Here is a 21,862-nt window from a genome sequence, read left to right on the forward strand (position 1 = left end):
GATGCTGGGCCTTCTGAACCTGACAGGATTCCTGAAGCCTTCAGGCCCCTTCATCTTCCCCCAAATGACTTAAAACTGCTCAGTTCCAGCTATGTCTTCACCGTCCTCCTCCCACCACAAGTGTGTCATGGTCTTTGCTGTGTCCTTGTACAGAACTCAGCACTAGCTGGACTAACAATGTACCCTCAGCTCACAACTGATGGAAACTCTCCAGAAGTCAAGTCTGCGGCATTGCATTTTAGAAAAGTTTTTGCTTTCTTTTTTCTTTTTTTTTTTAATTTTTGTTATTTGAATTAGAAACAGGATTGTTTTACATGACAATCCCAGTTCCCTTCTCCCTCCCTGTCCTCCTCTACAACTCCACCCCCAACTAAAGCCCTATCTAGCACATATCCTTTCTGCTCCCCCTGGATGGTTAGACCTTCCATAGGGTGTCATCAGAGCCTATTGTATCCTTTAGGATAGGGCCTAGTCCCACCCCTGTGTATCTTGGCTCAGGGAGTATTCCTATATACGGAATGGGCTCCCAAAGTCCACACCTATGCTAGGGATAAGTACTGAACTTCTACAGGAGGTCCGGTAGATTTCCGAGGTTTCCTCACAGAAACCCATGTTCTTGGGGTCTGGAATACCGTGCTGGTATTCCAGCTATCAGTCTGGGGAACAAGAGTTCCCCTATGTTCAGGTCAGTTGTTTCTGTGGGTTTCACCAGCCTGGTCTGGACCTCTGTGCTCTTCACTTGTCTGCATCTGGATTCCAGTTCAGTTCCATGATTAGTTGTGGGTGTCTGCTTCTACTTCCACCAGCTGCTGGATGAGGGCTATCGGGTGGCATATAAATCAGTCATCAATCTCCTTATCCGGGGAGGGCATTTAAGGTAGCCTCTCCTCTGTTGCTTAGATTGCTAGCTGCTGTCATCTTTGTAGATCTCCAGACATTTCCCTAGTGCCTGATTTCTCTGTAAACCAAAAATGTCTCCCTCTATTATGGTATCTCCATTCTTGTTATCATCTATTGTTCCCCTGACTCAACCTTTCTGCTCCCTCATGTCCTCTGCATCCCTCCTCTTCTCCCCTTCTTGTTCTCCTTGCTTGCTTTCTTCACTTTGGATGGGTAATTGTAATCCCAGGGTGGAAATGTTATTCAGCTCTGTGGTGTCTACAGGGTCCATTTGTAGGGTCTGCCACAGACAAGTATGGGTGTCAAAGCATATGCTGGTTAATATTTTCATTTACTGCATCATGATATTTTATATGTGAAATCAATTACAATCATTCATATCTGGTCATCTGATAAGTGAATAGAAATACTGTAGTGACATGGGGACAATTTGGAGGTTTTCTGCAATGAATTCAAGTCCCAGGTTCAGAGCAAACTATTTAAGCTTTCTTTTCCTTGACTTCCTTATTTTCCAAAAAAAATATTGTTTCCTTCTGTACATTGGTGTTTTGCCTGCATGGACCTCTGTGTGAGGGGAGGGTGTCTGATGTCCTGGACTGCAGCTACAGGCAGTTGTGAGCTGCCATGTGGGTGCTGCGAACTAAACCTGGGTCCTCTGGAAAAGCAACCAGTGCTCTTAACTGCTGAGCCATCTCTCCAGCCCCAACTTCCTTATTTCTGAAATGAGAACATCAAAATACCTACTTGATGGGTGGTTGTAAAGATGAAATGAGAAAAAGCACACAAAATGCTTAGTTCAATAGTATTGGGTTTATAGTAAGTACTTATTAATGTTCATTATAAAATATGATGAGGGGAAACAATAGCATGAGACAACATGCATTGCTCTATGCTTACTACAATGAAATGAACGTGGCTACCAGCAACCATGTTGTTAGTTAACTCTCCTGGACTTGGTCATGGTACAAACTTAAAAATCATACCATTTGTTCAACATTTCCTCATTTTCTCCAACTTTCTGCTGCTAGAACCACTGTTCTACCCTTTATGTCTAAAACTTTGACCATGCTTAGAGCACATATAAATGAAACCATGTAATATTTCTCTTCTAATCCTGGTTTCTTTCACTTAGCACAATGTCTTCTGGTTTATTCCATTTCACCAATGCTAAGATTTTCTTTTTTTATAATCATTAAGCAATAATCACATAGAGCACTTTTTTTACCTATTGTATATATCATAAGACACTTGAGTTGTTTTCCAAACACATGTGAATGGAGATCTCTTTGGGAGATGCTGGTTTTATTTCTTCTGAACACATAACAGAGCTAGAAACTGCTGGGTTGCATATGTCCTAGTTAGGCTTTTCATTTGTTGTGATAATCTACTGGCCATAACCAACTTAGAAGGGAAAAAGTTTGTTTAGCTTACACATCCCCTTCACAATCCATCACTGAGTGAAACCAGAACAAGACCTCAAGGCAGGTACTTAATGAAGCAGAAATCACAGAGTATCACACCTTAAGGACTTATTCCCCATGGCTTGCTCAGCTTGCTTTCTTATACCATCCAAGATCACCCAGGTAGTGTGGTGATTTGAATGAGAATGGCCTCCATAAGCTCATATATTTTAATGCTTGGTCTCCAGTTTATTTGTGACTCCAGAACTATTTGTGACTGATTAAAGGTGTGGATTTGTTGGAAGAAGCATGTCTAGGAGAGGGGGAAGCAGGCAGGCTTTGAGGTTTCAAAAACCCAAGCAACTCCCAGTTAGCTCTGTCTGTCTCCTACTTAATAGATCAAGATGCAAGTTCTGGGCTTCTGCTCCAGTGCCATTTGTGCTTGCCTGCTGCCATTCCCTGTCCCTGTGATGGTAATGGACATTAACCCTCTGGAACTGTGAACCCCAAATTAAACACTTCCTTTTATAAGTTTCTTTGGTCATGGTGTCTCTTCACAGCAATAGAAAAGTAACTAAGACAAATGGCAACACCCACAGTGGACTGCACCCTCCTGCATAATCATTAATCAATAAAATACCCCCTACACATAATGTTTACAGGCAATCTGATGTGGGCAACCCCTCAATTGAGGTACCCTCCCAAGAAGACTCCAGCATATGTCAAGTTGGCAAACAAACAAATGATAATTCCAATTTAATTTGGTTTTGTGGGGGGGGAGGTCCTTTGCATAGCCCTGCCTGTCCTGGAACTCACTCTGTAGACTAGGCTGGCCTCAAACTCAGAGAGACCTTCCTGCCTCTGCCTCCTGAGTGCTGGGATTAAAGGTGTGCACCTCCATGCCCTCATGGTTTTTGAAGAATTTCTGTACTATTTTCCATAAATACCTATTTACAGCCCCATAAGCTGTATGTAAGTTATACTTTCTCTACATCCTAACCACTACTCATTATCTCTTATCTTTTTTATAATAGCTATCCTAACAAGTATAATATCTCATTGTGATTTTGATTTGCATATCCCTAATAATCAGTGATATCAACTCCTTTTTCATATACCTGCTGGTCATTTGCATGCCATTTTGGGGGAAAGGCACCTATTTTGATTCTATACACATTTAAAAATCATTTATAAGCATTAGAGAATTGCTTTTTAATGATTAAAAAGTCTCAAAAACTAAGCATATAGAAATTGGGAGCTTCAGGCCAGATAACGGTGGTACACACCTTTAATCCTAGCACTTGGGAGGCAGAAGCAGGTGGATCTCTGTAAGTTCAAGGCCAGCCTGGTCTACAAAAAGAATTCCAGGACAGCCATAGCTATTACACCAAGAAACCCTGCCTTGAATGATCAAAAAAAGTTAGGAGCTTCAATATAATAAAAGCCATGAATGACCAATCCACAGCTAACATCATACTTAATGGGGAGAAGTTAAAAGCCTTTCTTCTAAGATAAGAAATAACACAAGAGCTCTCGTTCTCACCACTTCTATTTCCCATAGTACAGGAAGTTCTAGTGGGAGCAATGAGCAACAGATGAACAAAGTAGAAAAGAGGAAGTAAAACTTCCTACTTGAAGGAGGCATGATCAACCATACAGAAAACCCTAGAGACAACACCCAATACTGGTAGAAGTAGCAAGCAAAGTTGTACTTGCACTCACAAAATTATCATACAAGAATCAGTTGTGTTTCTGTGATGCTGAGAAAATTGGGTGCTCACATGTAAAAGAAAAAACTGACACAAAATACAGAAATTAGCCTGGAATAGATGACAGACTCCAGTCTGAAAGTGTCCAACCTAAAGACATGTACAATAGATGCTCCTTGACCTCTGACAATGATTTCTTGACTATGAGCTCAAACACACAGCAAAAATAAGCAAATGGGACTATGCCCAAGTAAAAGTATGCTACATATCAAGGGAAAAGGCTGACAGAGGGAAAGGACAATAACCTGTGATGCAGGAAAAAATATTTGCAAAGTATATATCTGATAAGAGGTTAATATCCAAAAATGTGTAAGAAACTCATTCAGGACCTGGAAAAATTGCTCAGTGGATACGAGTGCCTAGTGCACTTTCAGAGGACCAGAGTTTGAGTCCCAGCACCTGTGCCAGGCAGGTCACAAATGTGTGTATCTCTAGATGCATGGGACCCAATGCCTTCTTCGGGCCTCTGTGTACACCCACAATTGTGTGCACATAACCACAGTCATATATACATAATTTAAAATTAAGAAAGTGGTCTTATAAAAAAACACATAACTGAACATCAAGGAAACAAACTATCAGAGTATTTTAATTTAACTTTCTTTATTTCTATATGTTGTTTCATGTATATTTTACTTTTATAGTGCTGTGATAAAAGAAACACCATGCCCAAAAGAAACTTAGGGAGGAAAGGGTTTATTTGGCTAGCATATCCTGAATCATATAGCCCATTGAAGTAAGCCAAGGTAAAAACTTAAGAACCTGCAGGCAGCAACTGATGCAGAGGCCATGGAGGAACACAGCTTAAGTGGCTTTCTCAGCCTGCTTTCTTATAGCACCCATGACCAACAGCCCAGGGATGGAACCACCCACAATAGGCTGGGCCCTCCCCCATCTATCATTAATCAACAAAATTGCCAACCAGATCTTACGGAGGCATTTTCTCAGTTGAGGTTCCCTCCTCTCAGATGACTACAGTTTCTGTCAAGTTGACATAAATCTATCCAGCACAATGCATAGTCAATTCAGTCATTTTATTGGAATTCCATTGTGCAAATACACTGCAACTTATTGATTCAACATTTTCTTTATTCTTAAGAATTTCATACATGTATGCAATGAAATATGATCTTATCTACCTCCATACCTTCCTCCAACTATCCCCCCTTCCAACTTTGTGCCTGTTTTCTCTTGATAGTCCAGAAGAACAGTGAGTGCTGCCCGTATGTCCATGGGTGTGGCGCTATCCAGTGGAGCACAGGAATCTTTCCAGTGGTCACAGCCTGAAAAAAGTATGGTTCTCTCTCCCTTATCTGTTATCAACTGCCAATAGCTTCACAGTAAGGGGTGGGGCCTCGAGATCATCTACTCCATCTATGCCAGATTTTGGCTGGCTTGAACTTGTGCAGGGCCACTGCAGGTAAGCACAGCTGCTTTGAGTTCATGTGGGCAATATCCATGTAATGTCCAGGAGACAGCAGTCCTCTCCCTCCCCTGACTCATAAATTCTTCCTGCTTTCTTTTCATAGATGTTCCCTAAGTTTTAGAGGGGGTTATCTAATCTTCTGTCACTAGACATTTATTTGGTTGCTTTCCAGTTTGAGATGATGACTAGCGTAGCTACAACCATTCTCCCCCCTTTTAAATTTAAATTAGAAACAAGCTTGTTGAACATGTCAATCCCAGTTCCCTCTTCCTCACCTCCTCTGCCCCCCAGCAATTCCCTATCCCATCCCCTTTCTGCTCCTCAGGGATGGTGAGGTCTTCTATGGGGGATCTTCAAAGTCTATCATATCACTTGGAGCAGGGCCTAGGCCCTCCCCGGTGTGTCTAGGCTGAGAGACTCTAGGCTCCCAAAGTCAATTTGTATACTAGGGATAAATACTGATCCACTGCCAGAGGCCCCATAGATTGCCCAGGCCTCCTAACTGACACCCACATTCAGGGGGTCTGGGTTGGTCCTATGCTGGTTTCCCAGCTAACAGTCTGGGGTTCATGAGCTCCCCCTTGTTCAGGTCAGCTGTTTCTGTGGGTTTCTCCAGCTTGGTCTTGACCCATTTGCTCATCACTCCTCACTCTCTGTAACTGGATTCCAGTGTTTAGCTGTGGGTGTCTGCTTCTGCTTCCATACACTATAGAGTGGACCACAAAAATGTCTCCTCACCACATAATAATCAAAAGCCCAAACATACAGAATAAAGAAAGAACATTAAGAGCAGCAAAGGAAAAAGGCCAAGTAACATATAAAGGCAGACCTATCAGAATCACATCTGACTTCTCCATGGAAACTCTGAAAGCCAGAAGGTCCTAGATAGATATTCTACAAACACTGAGACCATGGATGCCAGCCCAGACCACTATACCCAGCAAAGCTTTCAATCAGTATAGATGGAGAACACAAGATATTCCATGACAAAACCAGATTTAAAAAATACATATCCACTAATCCAGCCCTACAGAAGGTACTGGAAGTTAACTACACTCACAAAAACATAGGCAATAGATAACCCCACTTTACCAAAAGCCAAAAGAAAAAGTCGGGTAAATCCACACACAATACCACCAACAACAACAAATCCAAAATAAACAAGAATGAACAATCAATGGTCACTAATATCCCTCAATATTAATGGTCTTAACTGGTGTATAAAAAGATACAGGCTAACAGAATAGAATGAAGACAGAAGCCATCCTTCTGCTGCATAAAAGGAACACACCTCAACTTCAAAGACAGATGTTACCTCAGTGTAAGGGCTATAACCATTCTTGACTAGTCTGTTTATGGGATAGATTGGAGGAGAGAAGATGGTTATACAACAGTTATTAAGTTGTACTTTTTGGGACAATGACATTTTTCCAAAGTAGTTGCACAATTCTACACTCCTGAATGAAAGTTGAGTTTCAGTTCATCTATATCCTAGATAAAATTGAATACTACTGGACTTAATTTAGCCTATTTTATTGGTTATGTAGTGGCATTATATTGTAGTTTTAATTTTCATTTGATGTTGAACACCTTTTCATGTGCTTATTGGTCTTCATATATTTTCTTTCATGAGGATCTTCTCATATCTTTTGTTAATTTATGTATTCATTTTAATTTTTAACTGAATTATATGTATTTACTATGTACACATACTATTTTGAAGTATATACATATTGTAGGATGACTGGTCTAGCTAATTAACATATTCATTACCTCTTACAGCTATTATTTTGTAGTGAGAACAATTTATATGTAATTTTAGAATTTTCCAAGGGTATAATATATTGTTAGCTATTGTCATCACATTGTACAATAAATCTTTGGAACTTATTCCTCCTAACTAAAATTTTATATCTTTTGACTAATTTCTCCCCAGTTGCCAACCCCTAGCTAACAACCATTCTTTTCAATTTTTTATGCAGATTTAAATTGGACTGTTTTTCATTTTATTATTGAAAGCATTCTTTATGAATTCTGTGTGTAAGTCCCTTGTGAATATCTTCTCACAGACTGGCTTGTCTTTTCATTTTCTTAATTGATACTGAATGGGCAGTTTTCATTTTGATAAAGCTCAATCCATACTTTTTCTGACCTGGGCCAGTTCAGTCCTCCTTAGGAAACCTAGTGGTTCCTCTCTCCTAGAAGGTCACGGTATTGATGCCAAACTTAGCAAAGACACCCAATAAATTTGCACAGCACTAAATCGTCCAGAAAGCCTGGAATCAGTGATCTTCCTACCTCAGCTTCCAGAGTAGCTGGAACTATAGGCATGTGCCACCATTAACACATTTCAATGATTAGTTACTTTTATGTCTTTCCTAAAGTAATAATGATAGTTCCCTTCCTACATTTAATTCTAAAATTCAGGTTTTTATCTTGTTTGTTTAATCCTAGGATTTATCTCCAAGTAATTTTTATATATGATATGAGGTAAGTTTTGTTGTTGTTGTTTTTTTAATTTTTACTATGCACTGGTGTTTTGCCTGCATGTATGTCTGTGTGAGGGTGCTGGATCTAGTGTTGCAGACAGTTGTGAGCTACCATGTAGGTGCTGGAAATTGAACCTTGGTTCTCTAAAAGAGTAGCCAGTGCTCTTAACCACTGAGCAATCTCTCCAGCCCTAAGGAAGTTTATTTTTAGCATATGAATGACAACTTACTCTAGCAGGGCTTTTTGAAACTCTCCTTTCTCCCATTACATTGTCACAACTGCTTTATTGAAACTTGATGAGCTGCATCTCTATTTTTGTTTCTATCTTCAGTAACTTGTCTTTTTAACTGTGCCTTATTTTCTGTTTTGCTATTGATAACTTGAAAGTAACCCTTGAAATCAGATAGCAAGTCTTCCAACTTTTTGTTGTTTTCTGTGTCCTAAGACAGTATCAGTTACTTCCATCATGGAATCAGTTGTGGTAAGACAGTTCTCAACCTTCCTAATGCTGTGACCCTTTAATACTCTCATGATGTGGTGACCCCAACCATAAAATCATTTTGTTGTTACTTCATAGGTATAATTTTGCTACTGTAATGAATCATAATGTAAATGTCCTATAAGCAGGACATCAGATGAGATACCTGTGAAAGGATTGTTTGATCCTTGAAGGGATGAGGCCCACAGGTTGAGAAGCACTGCTGTAGTGCCTGTTTCATTCAATTCCCTCAAAAACTTCCATGTGTATCAGCTGGTGAAAACTGATCTGTTCAACTCAGTGAGAATGGTATAGTCAATCTGATGTCTACTTTCAAAGGGTGTCTTAATGGACAAAGGTGATATGAATGGAAGTCTTACCACGTGTGTATCCTATCTGTCAAGGATCATATATATGAATTCCTTTTGCTTTAATCCCTAAAGCAGTTGGCTCATGTATTTTGTCCAGTTTATGGGGAAAGATAAGTCCACTTACATACAGTTGTTATATCATGGCTGCAAGCAGAAATTTCTTCACATTCATATTAAGCTGAGGAAAAATGAGCCAGAATGTCCAGTCATCACAAGGGAACCCACAGAAACAACTAACTTGGACACATAGGAACTCACAGACCCTTGACTGACAGCTAGGGAGCCTGCATGGGACCAACCTAGGTCCTCTACAAATGTGTGAGAGTTGTGTAGCTTGGTCTACTTGTGGGACTCCTAGTGGTGGAAACAGAGCCTATCCCTAATGCTTTGGCAGGCTCTTGGGGACCTATTCCTCATACTGGATTGCTTGCCTAGCTTTAATAAGGAAAGGTGCTTACTCTTTTTTGTATTTTTTTATTAGTTCAAATTAGGAACAAGCTTGTTTCACATGTGAATCCCTTCTCCCTCTCCCTCCACTCCCTCCTACCCAGGCCCCTCCCCCCACATTCCCACCCCAGCCCCATCCACCCTCCACTCCCCAGGCAGGGTAGGGCTCTTGACGGGGGCTCCCCAAAGTCCACCACATCATCCTGGGCCAGGAGTAGGCCCTCCCCCATGTGTCCAGGCCCACAGTGCATCCCTTCATGTGGGATGGGCTCTAAAAGTCCCTTCTTACACCAGGGAAAATACTAATCCACTACCAGGGGCCCCTAGAGTGCAGAGGCCTCCTAATTGACATCCATGTTCAGGGGTCTGGATCAGTCCTGTACTGGCTTCCAGACAGCAGTCTGGGGTCCATGTGCTCCCCCTTGTACAAGACAGCTGTCAGATGTGAGGTTGGTGAAGATCTTTTCCCATTCTGTGACTGTCGTTTTGTCTTACTGACTGTGTGCTTTGCCTTACAGAAGCTTCTCAGTTTCAGGAGTTCCCATTTATTAATTGCAGATCTCAATGTCTGTGCTACTGGTGTAATGTTTAGGAAGTGGTCTCCTGTGACAATTTGTTCAAGGTTATCTCCCACTTTCTCTTCTAGAAGATTCAATGTGGCTGGATTTATGTTGAGATCTTTGATCCATTTGCACTTAAGTTTTGTGCATGGTGACAGATATGGATCTATCTGCAATCTTCTGCATGTCTGAATCCAGCTGTGCCAGAACCATTTGTTGAAGATGCTATCTTTCTTCCATTGTAGAGATTTAGCATCTTTGTCAAAAAATAAGGTGTTCATTGGTGTGTTGGTTAATATCAGGGTTTTTAATTAGATTCGATTGGTCTATCTATCTATTTTTGTGCAAATACCAAGCTGTTTTCAGAACGATGGCTCTATAAAAAAACTTGAAGTCAGGGATGGTAATGCCTCCAGAAGATTCTTTATTGTACAGAGTTGTTTTGCCTATCCTTGGTTTTTTGTTTTTCCATATAAAGTTGAGTATTGTTCTTTCAAGGTCTGTGAAGAACTGTGTTGGGTTTTTGATGGGGATTGCATTGAATCTGTAGATCACTTTTGGCAAGATTGCCATTTTTACTATGTTGATTCTACCTATCCAAGAGCATGGGAGATCTTTCCATTTTCTGGTATCTTTAATTTCTTTCTTTAAAGAGTCAAAGTTTTTGTTATACAGGTCTTTCACTTTTTTGGTTAGAGTTACCCCAAGATATTTTTTGTTGCTTGTGGATATTGTGAAGAGTGATGTTTCTCTGATTTCTTTCTCATTGCATTTATCATCTGTATATAGTAAGGCTACTGATTTTATTGAGTTAATTTTGTATCCTGCTACTTTGCTGAAGGTGTTTATCAGCTGTAGGAGTTCCCTGGCACAGTTTTTCGGGTCACTTATGTAGACTATCATCATCTGCAAATAGTGAGAGTTTGATTTCTTCCTTTCCAATTTGTATCCCTTTGATCTCCTTTTCTTGTCTTATTGCTCTAGCTAGAACTTCAAGTACAACATTGAAGAGATATGGAGAGAGTGGACAGCCTTGTCTTGTTCCTGATTTTAGAGGAATCGTTTGGGTTTCTCTCCATTTAGTTTGATGTTGGCTGTTGGTTTTGTGTATATTGCTTTTATCATATTTAGATATGTTCCTGTTATTACCGTTGTCTCCAAGATCTTTATCATGAAGGGATGTTGGATTTTGTCAAAGGTTTTTTCAGCATCTAGGGAGATGATCATGTGGTTTTTCTTTTTCAGTTTGTTTATATGGTGGATTGCATTGATGGATTTTCATATGTTGAACCATCCTTGCCTCCCTGGGATGAAGCCTACTAGATCATAGTGGATGGTTTTTCTGATGTGTTCTTGGATTTGATTCGCCAGTATTTTGTTGAGTATTTTTGCACTGATGTTCATGAGGGATATTGGTCTGTAGGTCTCTTTTTTAGTTGTATTTTTAAAGAGATTGTAGCCTTGTAAAAAGAGTTTGGCAATGCCCCTTCTGCTTCTATTGTGTGGAACAATTTGACGAGTACCGGTATTAGCTCCTGTTTTAATTTCTGGTAGAATTCTGCAGTGAAGCCATCTGGTCCTGGGCTTTTTTTGGATGGGAGGCTTTTGATGACTGTTTCTATTTCATTAGGTTTTACTGGTTGATTTAAACTGCTTATCTCTTCTTGGTTTAAATTTGGTAAGTGACATCTATCCAGAAAATTGTCCATTTCCTTTAGATTTTTGAATTTTGTGGAGTACAGGTTTTCAAAGTATGACCTGATGATTCTCTGGATTTCTTCAGTGTCCGTTGTTATATCCCCCTTTTCGTTTCTGATTTTGTTAATTAGCATGCTGTCTCTCTGTCTTTTGGCTATTTTGGATAAAGGTTTGTCTATCATGTTGATCTTCTCAAAGAACCAACTTTTTATTTCATTGATTCTTTGTAATGTTTTCCTAGTTTCTACTTTATTGATTTCAGCCCTCAGTTTGATTATTTCCTGGCATCTACTCCTCTGAGGTGAGTATGCTTCTTTTTGCTCTAAAGCGTTCATTTGTTCTGTCAATTCTCTAGTATGACTTTTCTCCAGTTTCTTCATGTGGGCACTTAGTGCTATGAACTTTCCTCTTAGCACTGCTTTCAGAGTGTCCCGTAAGTTTGGGTATGTTGTGTCTACATTTTCATTAAATTATAGGAAGTCTTTAATTTCTATTTTTTATTTCTTCCTCAACCCAAGAATGGTGCAATTGCGTGTTATTCAATTTCCACGAGTTTGCAGGTTTTCTGCAATTTGTATTGCTGTTGAATTCTAACTTTAAAACATGGTGATCTGATAAGATACAGGGGGTTATTTCTATTCTTTTGTATCTGTGGAGGTTTGGTTTGTTGCCAAGTATGTGGTCAATTTTAGAGAAGGTTCCGTGTGGGGCTGAGAAGAAGGTATATTCTTTTGTGTTTGGATGGAATGTTCTATAGATATTTGTTAAACCCAGTTGGGTCTTAACTTTTGTTAGATCCTTTGTTTCTTTGTTAAGTTTCTGTCTGATGGTCCTGTCTAGTGATGAAAGCAGGATGTTGAAGTCTCCTACTATATGTGTTTGTGGTTTTATGTGTGGTTTGAGATTTAGTAATGTTTCTTTTACAAATGTGGGTGCCTTTGTATTTGGGGCATAGATGTTCAGGATTGAGACTTCATCTTGAAGGACTTTTCCTGTGATGAGTATGAAATGTCCTTCTTCATCTCTTTTGATTGATTTTAGTTTGAAGTCTAATTTGTTAGATATTAGGATTTCTACACCAGCTTGTTTCTTGGGCCCATTTGATTGGAAAATCTTTTCCCAACCCTTTACTCTGAGGTAACGCCTGTCTTCGAAGTAGAGGTGTCTTTCTTGTATACAGCAGAAGGATGGATTCTGTCTTCATATCCATTCTGTTAGCCTGTATCTTTCTTTCGGCAGGTTAAGACTATTGGCATTGAGGGATATTAATGTCCATTGATTGTTCTTGTTTGTTTGGGATTTATTGTTGGTGGTGTCATTGTGTGTGGATTTCGCCCTCCTGTTTCTTTTCATGTTTGGTAGAATTGGATTATCTATTGCCTATGTTTTTGTGAGTGTAGTTATCTTTGTTGGTGTGGAGTTTTCCTTCCAGAACTTTCTGTAGTGCTGGATTTTTAGATATGTATTGTTTAAGTCTGGTTTTGTCATGGAATATCTTGTTTTCTCCATCTATAGTGATTGAAAGTTTTGCTGGGTACAGTAGTCTGGGTTGGCATCCATGCTCCCTTAGAGTTTGTAGGATGTCTATCCAGGACCTTCTGGCTTTCAAAATTTCCATTGAGAAATTGAGTGTGATTCTGATAGGTCTGCTTTTATATGTTACTTGGCCTTTTTCCTTTGCTGCTCTTAATATTTTCTCTTTATTCTGTAAGTTTGGTGTTTTGATTATTATGTGTCGAGGGGACTTCTTTTGTGGTCAAGACTGATTGGTTTTCTGTTAGCTTCTTGTACTTTCATAGGCATATCCTTCTATAGGCTCAGAAAGTTTTCTTCTATGATTTTGTTGAATATGTTTTCCGTACCTTTGAGCTTTATTTCTTCACCTTCTTCTATACCTATTATTCTTGGGTTCAGCCTTTTCACGGTGTCCCATATTTCCTGGATATTTTGTGTTAGGGATTTGTTGGACTTGAGATTTTCTTTGGTCAATGACTGTATATCTTCTATAGAGTCTTCAACAACTGAGATTCTCTCTTCCATCTCTTGAATTCTATTGGTTATACTCACATCTTTAGTTGCTGATCGTTTATCCAGCGTTTCTGTTTCCAGCATCCCCTCATTCTGTGTTTTCTTTATTGTGTCTATTTCAGCTTTCATGCCTTGAACTGTTTGAATTGTTTCCTTCACTTGTTTGGTTGTTTTTTCTTGGTTTTCTTTAGATTCCTTAAGAGATTGGTTTACTTCTTGTCTTTTTCTCCATTTCATGTATTTTTTGCTCGTTTTTTCGTCTATATTTAAAGGATTTTCTTGTTTCCTCTTTAAAGGTCGCTATCATTCTCCTAAGATAATTTTTGAGGTCCATCTCTTCTTCATCCTCTGTGTTGTGCTTTTCAGATCTTGCTGGTGTGGAGTCCCTAAATTCTCGTTGTGTCATAGTGTTCCTTCTGTTGCTGAGTGTGACCTTACTCAGTCTTTTTCCATGTCTTCTTCCAGTGAGTGCAGGTGGGGGTCTCTCCCTCTCTCCCGTGGCTGGCAGAGGGCTCAGCCTCTGGTGGCAGCCGGATGGCAGAGGGTGATGGGTGGATAAGGGTGAGGTGTGTCCGGACTCAGGGTGGGCCTTCCTGGTCTGGGCAGGTCCACTATTGCCCAAGTGGGCTAAGGCAGAAGTGAGCAGGGGTTGATGGGGGAGGTTGGGGAGCAGAGCAGCCCCCAGACTTTCCTGAGGCTCGGGTGCCCGCCTCAGGACAGAGCAAGGGGCTTACTCTTATTGCAACTTGATATGTCATGTTTTGTTGATATCCATGGGAGGCCTGCCCCTTTCTGAACAGAAACAGAGGAGGAGTGGTTTGGGGGTCTGGGTTGGGGAAGGGGGCATTGTGGTTAGGGTGTAATAGAAAATGTAGGATGAAGGAAGGAAGGGAAGAAGAAAGAAAGAAAGAAAGAAAGAAAGAAAGAAAGAAAGAAAGACCGTTAGCTTGGAGGAGGAAGCTCCAGGCAAGGCCAAAGGATGACCCTCCCTCCCCTACTGAACATCTTGATTTCTTGGGATTAGCTGCAGTACTGTTTCTAAAACCATTTAACTCAATGCATATTTAGAGTTTTTGTTCGTTTTGTTTTTCAAGACAGAATATAACAGCACTGTCTGTCCTGGAAGTTGCTTTGTGGAGCAGGCTGGTTTCATACTCACAGAGATCAGCCTGCGTCTTCCTCACTAGTGCTGAAATTAAAGGCGTGTATCACTATGACTGGTTTAATTCAATAAATATTTAAAGAAGAGAGATTATCATTAATTTCTAGTGAAATTGAAACTTTGTACCCTTATTTTAAAAGTATCCTGGTCATTTCTGTTAACATTGTATGTATCTTTCGTGGAGAAAATCCATGTTTGAACGACTATTTCAAAGAATTGAAAGTTCCGATATTTAAAGACATTAAAATATATTTTCTGGGGGGCTGGAGAGATGGCTCAGAGGTTAAGAGCACTGACTACTCTTCCAGAGGTCCTGAGTTCAATTCCTAGCAACCACATGGTGGCTCACAACCATCCATTATGAGATCTGGTGCCTTCTTCTGGTGTGCAAATATACATGGAAGCAGAATGTTGTATACATAATAAATAAATAAAATCTTAAAAATATTTTTTCTGTACTGTCCAAAATAAAAACAATGGGAGGGGAAGAAGGGAGAAAGAAACAGGCAGGCAGGCAGGCAGATAGATAGATTAAAAGTGTATTAAATACACCTCAAGAGGGTAGACAGGTGGCTAAACAATTATAGAATAACATGCAGCCAGTCAAAATTTATGAAAGAAGTAAGACAATTTAGGAATATGTCTACAAGTTATTTTGAAAAAACAAGCAAGTTATATAGTAGGATTCTATTTTTATAAAGCAGACACTAATCAAATGAAGTTACAGGTGTTTATCCTATCAATGAAACATAGTACATTAATGGTCCCAATTTCATGCCCCTTTTGTTCTATGACCTTGCCATGGAACCTCACAATTGTTCCCACCAGTAGATTATGAACTTAGACAATAGGATTTTAGCTGAAGTGACACAAGCAGAAAAAGTGCTGGCATGACTGAACTTGCCAGCTTGCACTTCCACTATCTACATGGATATTCTTTGCCTAGCCTACTGACTTCAGGAAGAAGACACACTGTGAGGCAGAAACTCTGGACTTACATAGACTAAACCTAAAGAAAACACTGATGCTTATAGTGAAAGTGATCAGCCAACAGTGACCAAATCTCAAATTGCATTATTTGTGAATTTTAATATTAATTACCATATTAAGTCACCCAGTTTGAGGGTACTTTGTGATGCAAAATTATTAGTTGATTCTCTGTGTGTGTATACATGTGTGAATGTGAGTGTGTGTGTGTGTGTGTGTGAGTGTGTGTGTGTGTGTGAGTGTGTGTGTGTGTGTGTGTGTGTGTGTGTGTGTGTGTGTGCATGTGTGTGCATTCTGTCTTTGTAGTGTTAGGTGTCTGTAGACAGAATGAGAGGATGCATAGTAGGTTAGCCTGGATTATGGGGATGCTATGTAGGTTGGAAAGAGATGGAGTAGAGTCAAGCAAAAAGTGAGACCTAGATAAATCAATTTGTAAGAGGGCTCCTCAAAAATAAAATTACAAATTAATAAAATCCCATTTATATATGTTGAAAAGTATACACCGTAAATGGGTGAAAAATACCCTCCAAAAAGACATATCCACTTGCATGTATCCACCCACTTGATATGAGCTCATTTGGAATAAAAATCTTTACAGTTGTAATTAAGGCAATGATCTCCATATGAGGTTATCCCAGATTAGCATGAACCCCAAACCCAATGGCTAGCTCCATATAAAACACAAAAAGCAAGGACACAGAGGGGAAGGCCATGAGACAACAAAAGTAGTGTTAGGGTGATGCATATATAAGCCACCAGAACCCAGGAGGAGAAAAATAGAATAGATTCTCTCTTAGAAATTCCCAGAAATAAATATTGAAAGCTTGAATTTGAGCCTTTGGCTACCACAATGTGGAGAGAATAAACTTCTGTTGTTTTAAACCACCAACTTTGTGTGCTATGTTATAGCAACCCTAAAGAACTCTTATAGACTATATATGAGACATTCATCAGTATGTTGTTCAGCTGTATGTCTCAGAAAATTAAGCATAGTAGCTTGAATAAATAGAGATAAAATTTTCTAATATAACAAGACAGATAAAGATAGACAGCTCTTGGCTTGAATGACTGCTCATAGATGTCATTTACACCCATGTTTCTGGGAGATTCATGCTTTATTTCCCATATGTGTGGCTATTTTCCTTATGATGATAAATGGGTCTTGCACCTGAAAAATGCGGCTGATTTATTGACAGTAGGTTGGGACAACAGCAAAAGATATATTCCAATATTTTCTTTCCTGTTTTACCAGTTTTTCTAGAAAGCCACCGAGAAATTTTTTCTCTCATCTCATTGGACAGATTTGCTCTCTGAGCAGCAATGTGACACAGAATGTGTTGGATTATTTTTCAATTTGTGGGGGTTTTTTGTATTGTGTTTGGGGACACATACATGTCCGGGTGTGGTTGCACAAATGCCATGGCATGGGTATAGATAGAGGTCAGAGGACAACATCCTGGAGTCAGTTCTCTACTTCCACCAAACGGATGTGAAGGATTGAACTCATGTCATCTGGCTTAGTGTCAGGTGTATTTACTCACTGAGCCAGTGCAGGAACTACATTAATGTAAACTACAGTCTACATTTAAGCCAGTGTAATTTCATTATGGGTTAGATAAAAAGTTAGAACAGAAAGGCACCAAAAATGAACAAGGGGAAAATGTAGCTGGCCTCAATTAAATAGAAATACACAACATAAATACGTTACATAGGAAGATTGCAAAGAGGAGTAGGGAAAGGGTTCAAGAAAGATAGTGGAGATAAGATACTGAGAGAGAGATTCAAGGTGTGCCTGCTTAACTCAGAAAATATGGCTAATAATGAAAGAAATAGAGAAATCCAAACCACTCTTGGAATGTTGACAATGAATTGTAGGTGACAGCGATTGTTAGTGTAGGTTCAATGATGGTAATAAATGTGCTACAACAGCCCAGGATGTTTTTAGCAAGAGAAACTGCAGTGTGTGGACACAGTCATGTATGAAAACTACTTTCTACCCAGATGTGCTGAGACTTAAGCATTGCTTGAAAAAAATGAAGTCTACATTAAAACATAGGCAGTGGTGATTTGCACCTTTAATCCCAGCATTTGGGAGACAGGGGTAGGTAGATCTCTATGAGTTTGAGGCCAGCTTGGTCTACAGAGTGAGTTCCAGGACAGGCTCCAAAAGCTACACAGAGAAACCCTGCCTTGAACCCCCCCCAAAAAACTAGAACATAGCTGACTTGAAAAAAACATAAGACAGCTATTTCTATACTAGAAACAAGAAATATGAAAACAGTGTGGTAAACATGCAATATTATTGGACAAAGATAAAAGCGTAAAAGGAAATGGAGGGAAGAAGAGAGACAGAGGAATATTAGTACACTACAGGGGAAAAAGAATAAAATACCTAAAGTACAAAAATATTCAGTGATACAATTAAAGGAAACTGTTTTGGAGTAAAGGAAGATGTGAATTTATAGGTTTCAAAGGTATGTCAGTTCAAGGACAAAGGTGAGTAAGCCTGGTAAATAATAATCTACTGCTGAAGTTATTCATTTTCAGTGACTACATTCAACCTTATAGATATCCTTAAAACAAAGCTGGAACAAATCAGGGAGGCTTCAGACTTCTCCACAGGATCATTCAACCAGTGTGGATACTCACATTTTCAGACTTCTGAAGGAAAATGTGACCTGATAAAGTCATAGCCAGCCTAGATGTTTATCATGGTGTGCTTGAAACAGTGTTTTAAAAGGTACAAGAACAGGTGGGGGATGGTGGTGCACACCTTTAATCCTGGCACTTGGGAGGCAGAAGCAGGCAGATCTCCGTAAGTTCGAGGCCAGCCTGGTCTCCTGAGTGAGTTCTAGGACAGCCAGGACTATATAATGAGACCCTTGTCCCGCGCGATAGTCTTGCCGGCAAGAACAACACAGGACACTCGGATCCTTCTGCAGTAAAGCTTTATGCGTCTTGAGAGAGAGAGAGCATAAGCTTACAAAAGCAGAGACCCCGAGCCAAGAATCCCGTCCCCTAATAAAGGCTCACAAACTCTGAGCGATGCGTGTACAGCTGGGATAGGTGCATGACTCGTCACCCTATATGACGCCATGGAATAGGCGGGGCTAGGCAGTGGAAAAACACTGAGCACATGCATACCAACGTTGTTTACTTGATCCGGCAGCGGATGTCAGCGCCATCTTGTAATGGCGAATGTGAGTGCGGCTCCTCACAGACCCTGTCTCAAATTATGCATGGTACATACATCATATAATATATATGTTTGTATATTTGAACTAGGAAGCTACTACATCCAATAGTCCTTTCTGAAAAAAAAAAACCTCATCTGATTAAAAGATCCAGCTGACCAATAGATAAAACTGAGGTAATGTGGGGTCTGATAAAATCCAATTGCCAAAAAATTTGACATGTGTATATGTAAATTAAATAACCATCAAAAAACATTGCAGAAAAATGGAAACAAAGTGAAAAAAGTCACTAAGATTAAAATATGCTAATTATGGGTTAAAATAAAACAAAACCAAGAGAAAAACACATTAAGATGGCAAAGAGAATGTTTATTGATAAAATGTGGAACTCTACAGATACGCGCTGAGTCATTTTAACATGTGTCTTCAATTCCAATACATTGTCACAATCAGATGTATATTATTAATTTTCCAATAGTGGATGTACAGCAAAGATAACACTTGTTCTCATTCCTTTAATAGAAACAGTAAGGTATATTACAAATTTGCAATAATTTAAATATAACACAATTATCACTTCAAACTGCCATCAGCTTGTAGGATCTAAATAGTCTTATGTTGCAATAGGAAAGTGCTGCCAATCTTAACTGTAAGATGTCAATAATTACTGCTAATATGGCCTCTTCCAAAAAACATTACAATATAACTTAGCTTTAGTAAAGTGAAAATATATATTAGTACTGAGGGATAAAGCATAAGCAAAGAAAATGTTAATAAATACACCAAAGCAGAAATCACATAGTATATATTTTCCCCTGCAATATAATAAAAACCTATTACTAATGAACAGAAATTGAGCCCACTTTTATTACAGCTGCCTCCTTTCTTTTGTGAGAAATGTTCTAAAACTCTCAGTAGATGCCTAAAACCTGAGATAGTTCTGAACTCTCTATACACTATATTTTTCCTATGCATACACAGCTGTGATAAAGTTTAATTTACAAATGAGTGCAATAAGACTAACTACAATAAACAATAATAAAGTAGAACAACATATTCTAAGTATACTGTTGCCAGGAAGCATGGATATTCCTAAACGTGCAGACTGGCTCATTACTAGTAAAATACAGAAACTGAAACACTGTAGCAGTCCAACTGATGAACAAGATGGCTAATTAATGAGTAAAAGAGAGGTTCTTCACAGTATGGATGCACTGCACAAAAATGAGTCACAGGCCAGGAGGAATGGCCAGAAAGGTATGAGATTTCATAAAGTTGTCAGAGTGGCATAAATTATTATTGCGGCAACTTTTTCACATAATATTTTCCATCTATGGCTGACTAAAAGCAGTTGACTGAAAGTTTGGAAAACAAGACCATGGTAAATGGAAGAGTATAATATAGGACTTCTAAAACACCAAAGTAACTCTTAGGCCAAAGACTATATAAAAGCCATGAATAGAATATATTTAATGAAGAATTATTAGAACAGCTACATCAAGAGAAAATATTATATCCTTAAAAATCCTTCTTAATTAAATGTGAAAAGATTGGAACAAATGATTAGATAACTCAGTTAAGAAGCTAAAAATAAGCAAAAAAAAAAACAGAAAGGAAGAATCAATTCATTAGATAAATAAAATTATAGTAAATAGAACTATTAAAGAATTCATAGATGTATTTAAATATCAGTTCCTTAGAAAAAGGACAAAACAAAGGCAGTGTAAATAAAAAGAAAAAAGGATTAACAAGAAAAAATCTACATATGAGATTAGAATTATCAACATACAGAGAACTTGAAAGAATTAAAAGTAAATATTTAACCTAGCTCTGTAGATGAAAAGAATATTATTTTTAGAAAGAAAAGTTTTACAAACCCAAATGGACTAATAACCGAGATTAGTGTATCACTAAGCATCCTTCCAGGAAACAAAAATTTCTAACAGAGAAGTTTAATGTCATAGATTCATAACTCAAGTACTAAGGTGCTGAAAGAATAAAGGGTGTGGGGATAGTGTGGACATAATAGCTATAATACACAGCCACATCTTCCTCAGGTCAGGGAAATAAGGAAGAGGTTGGTGTTATCCAAATCTAAGAGCCTACTGCAGAGGCCGGACAAACCTAACGCTCAGGCTTAAGTCCTAGGTATGCTATGCTCAACTTCTACTTTTGTCACTATGTTCATTCAGAGCTGAGACCCAGAGCTGAGAAGAAAATCATTATGGCTGCTACAACTTGGAAGAAACCATGAAGCTGGCTCTGAAAGCACAAGAAGACGCAGGCTGGACCCACATTCTGCTGCTGGAGTGGAAATATGACAAGAACAGAACACCGGAAAAAAAGCCCATCTTCACTGAACTTAGACTTCAGTTTTCCTCCAGTTTCTCTTCCTATTACTAACACATGAGAGGCAGCAAACAAGCAAAAGAGTCTGTGAAAAAAAAAGTGCCTTGGAACAAACTTTTTGTACACTATGAAGAGTGTGGCTGTCTTTGGTTTAATAAAGAGCTAAATGGCCAATAGCTAGGCAGGAAGAGATTTGGTGGGACTTGCAGGCAGGAAAAAAAGCACAGGGATGAAAGAGAGCAAGGTCGCCAGGAGATTTGGAGAGAAAGAAGATGAACATTCCATGTTGAAAAAAGGTACCCAGACACATGATAGAGCATAGGTAATAAATATGGGTTAAGCTCTCACTCAAACATTTATAATTTACAAGTCTTTGTGTCATTTAATGGGGAGCTGGTGATTCCGACAAAAAAAACCCTGCCTACAACAAAGTTTGCAAAATTCCAGCCTCCACATGTTTTTCTATGGTTGGGGAGTTGAAGTTTTAATGTTTTGGTGGATTCTATTTGTATATATGTGTGTGATGTTCAAATCAATATTAATTGGTGTGACTAGGTTGTAATGAGGTTTATAGCCTCTCTGTAAGGTTTATGTATCAGTATC

The 21,862-nt window shown here is 39.0% G+C and overlaps 1 long non-coding RNA gene across 1 annotated transcript; it reads left to right on the top strand.

Annotated features, from left to right (window-relative positions):
* The first annotated feature begins 4,716 nt into the window (after positions 1–4,716).
* LOC113837761 lies at positions 4,717–21,612 on the top strand. The gene is made up of 2 exons (XR_003488473.1): positions 4,717–5,489; positions 21,103–21,612. It is a non-coding gene; the product is annotated as an uncharacterized LOC113837761 (long non-coding RNA).
* The last annotated feature ends 250 nt before the right edge of the window (positions 21,613–21,862 follow it).

Source organism: Cricetulus griseus, chromosome X, assembly GCF_003668045.3.
Source record: "Cricetulus griseus strain 17A/GY chromosome X, alternate assembly CriGri-PICRH-1.0, whole genome shotgun sequence".
NCBI lineage: Eukaryota > Metazoa > Chordata > Mammalia > Rodentia > Cricetidae > Cricetulus > Cricetulus griseus.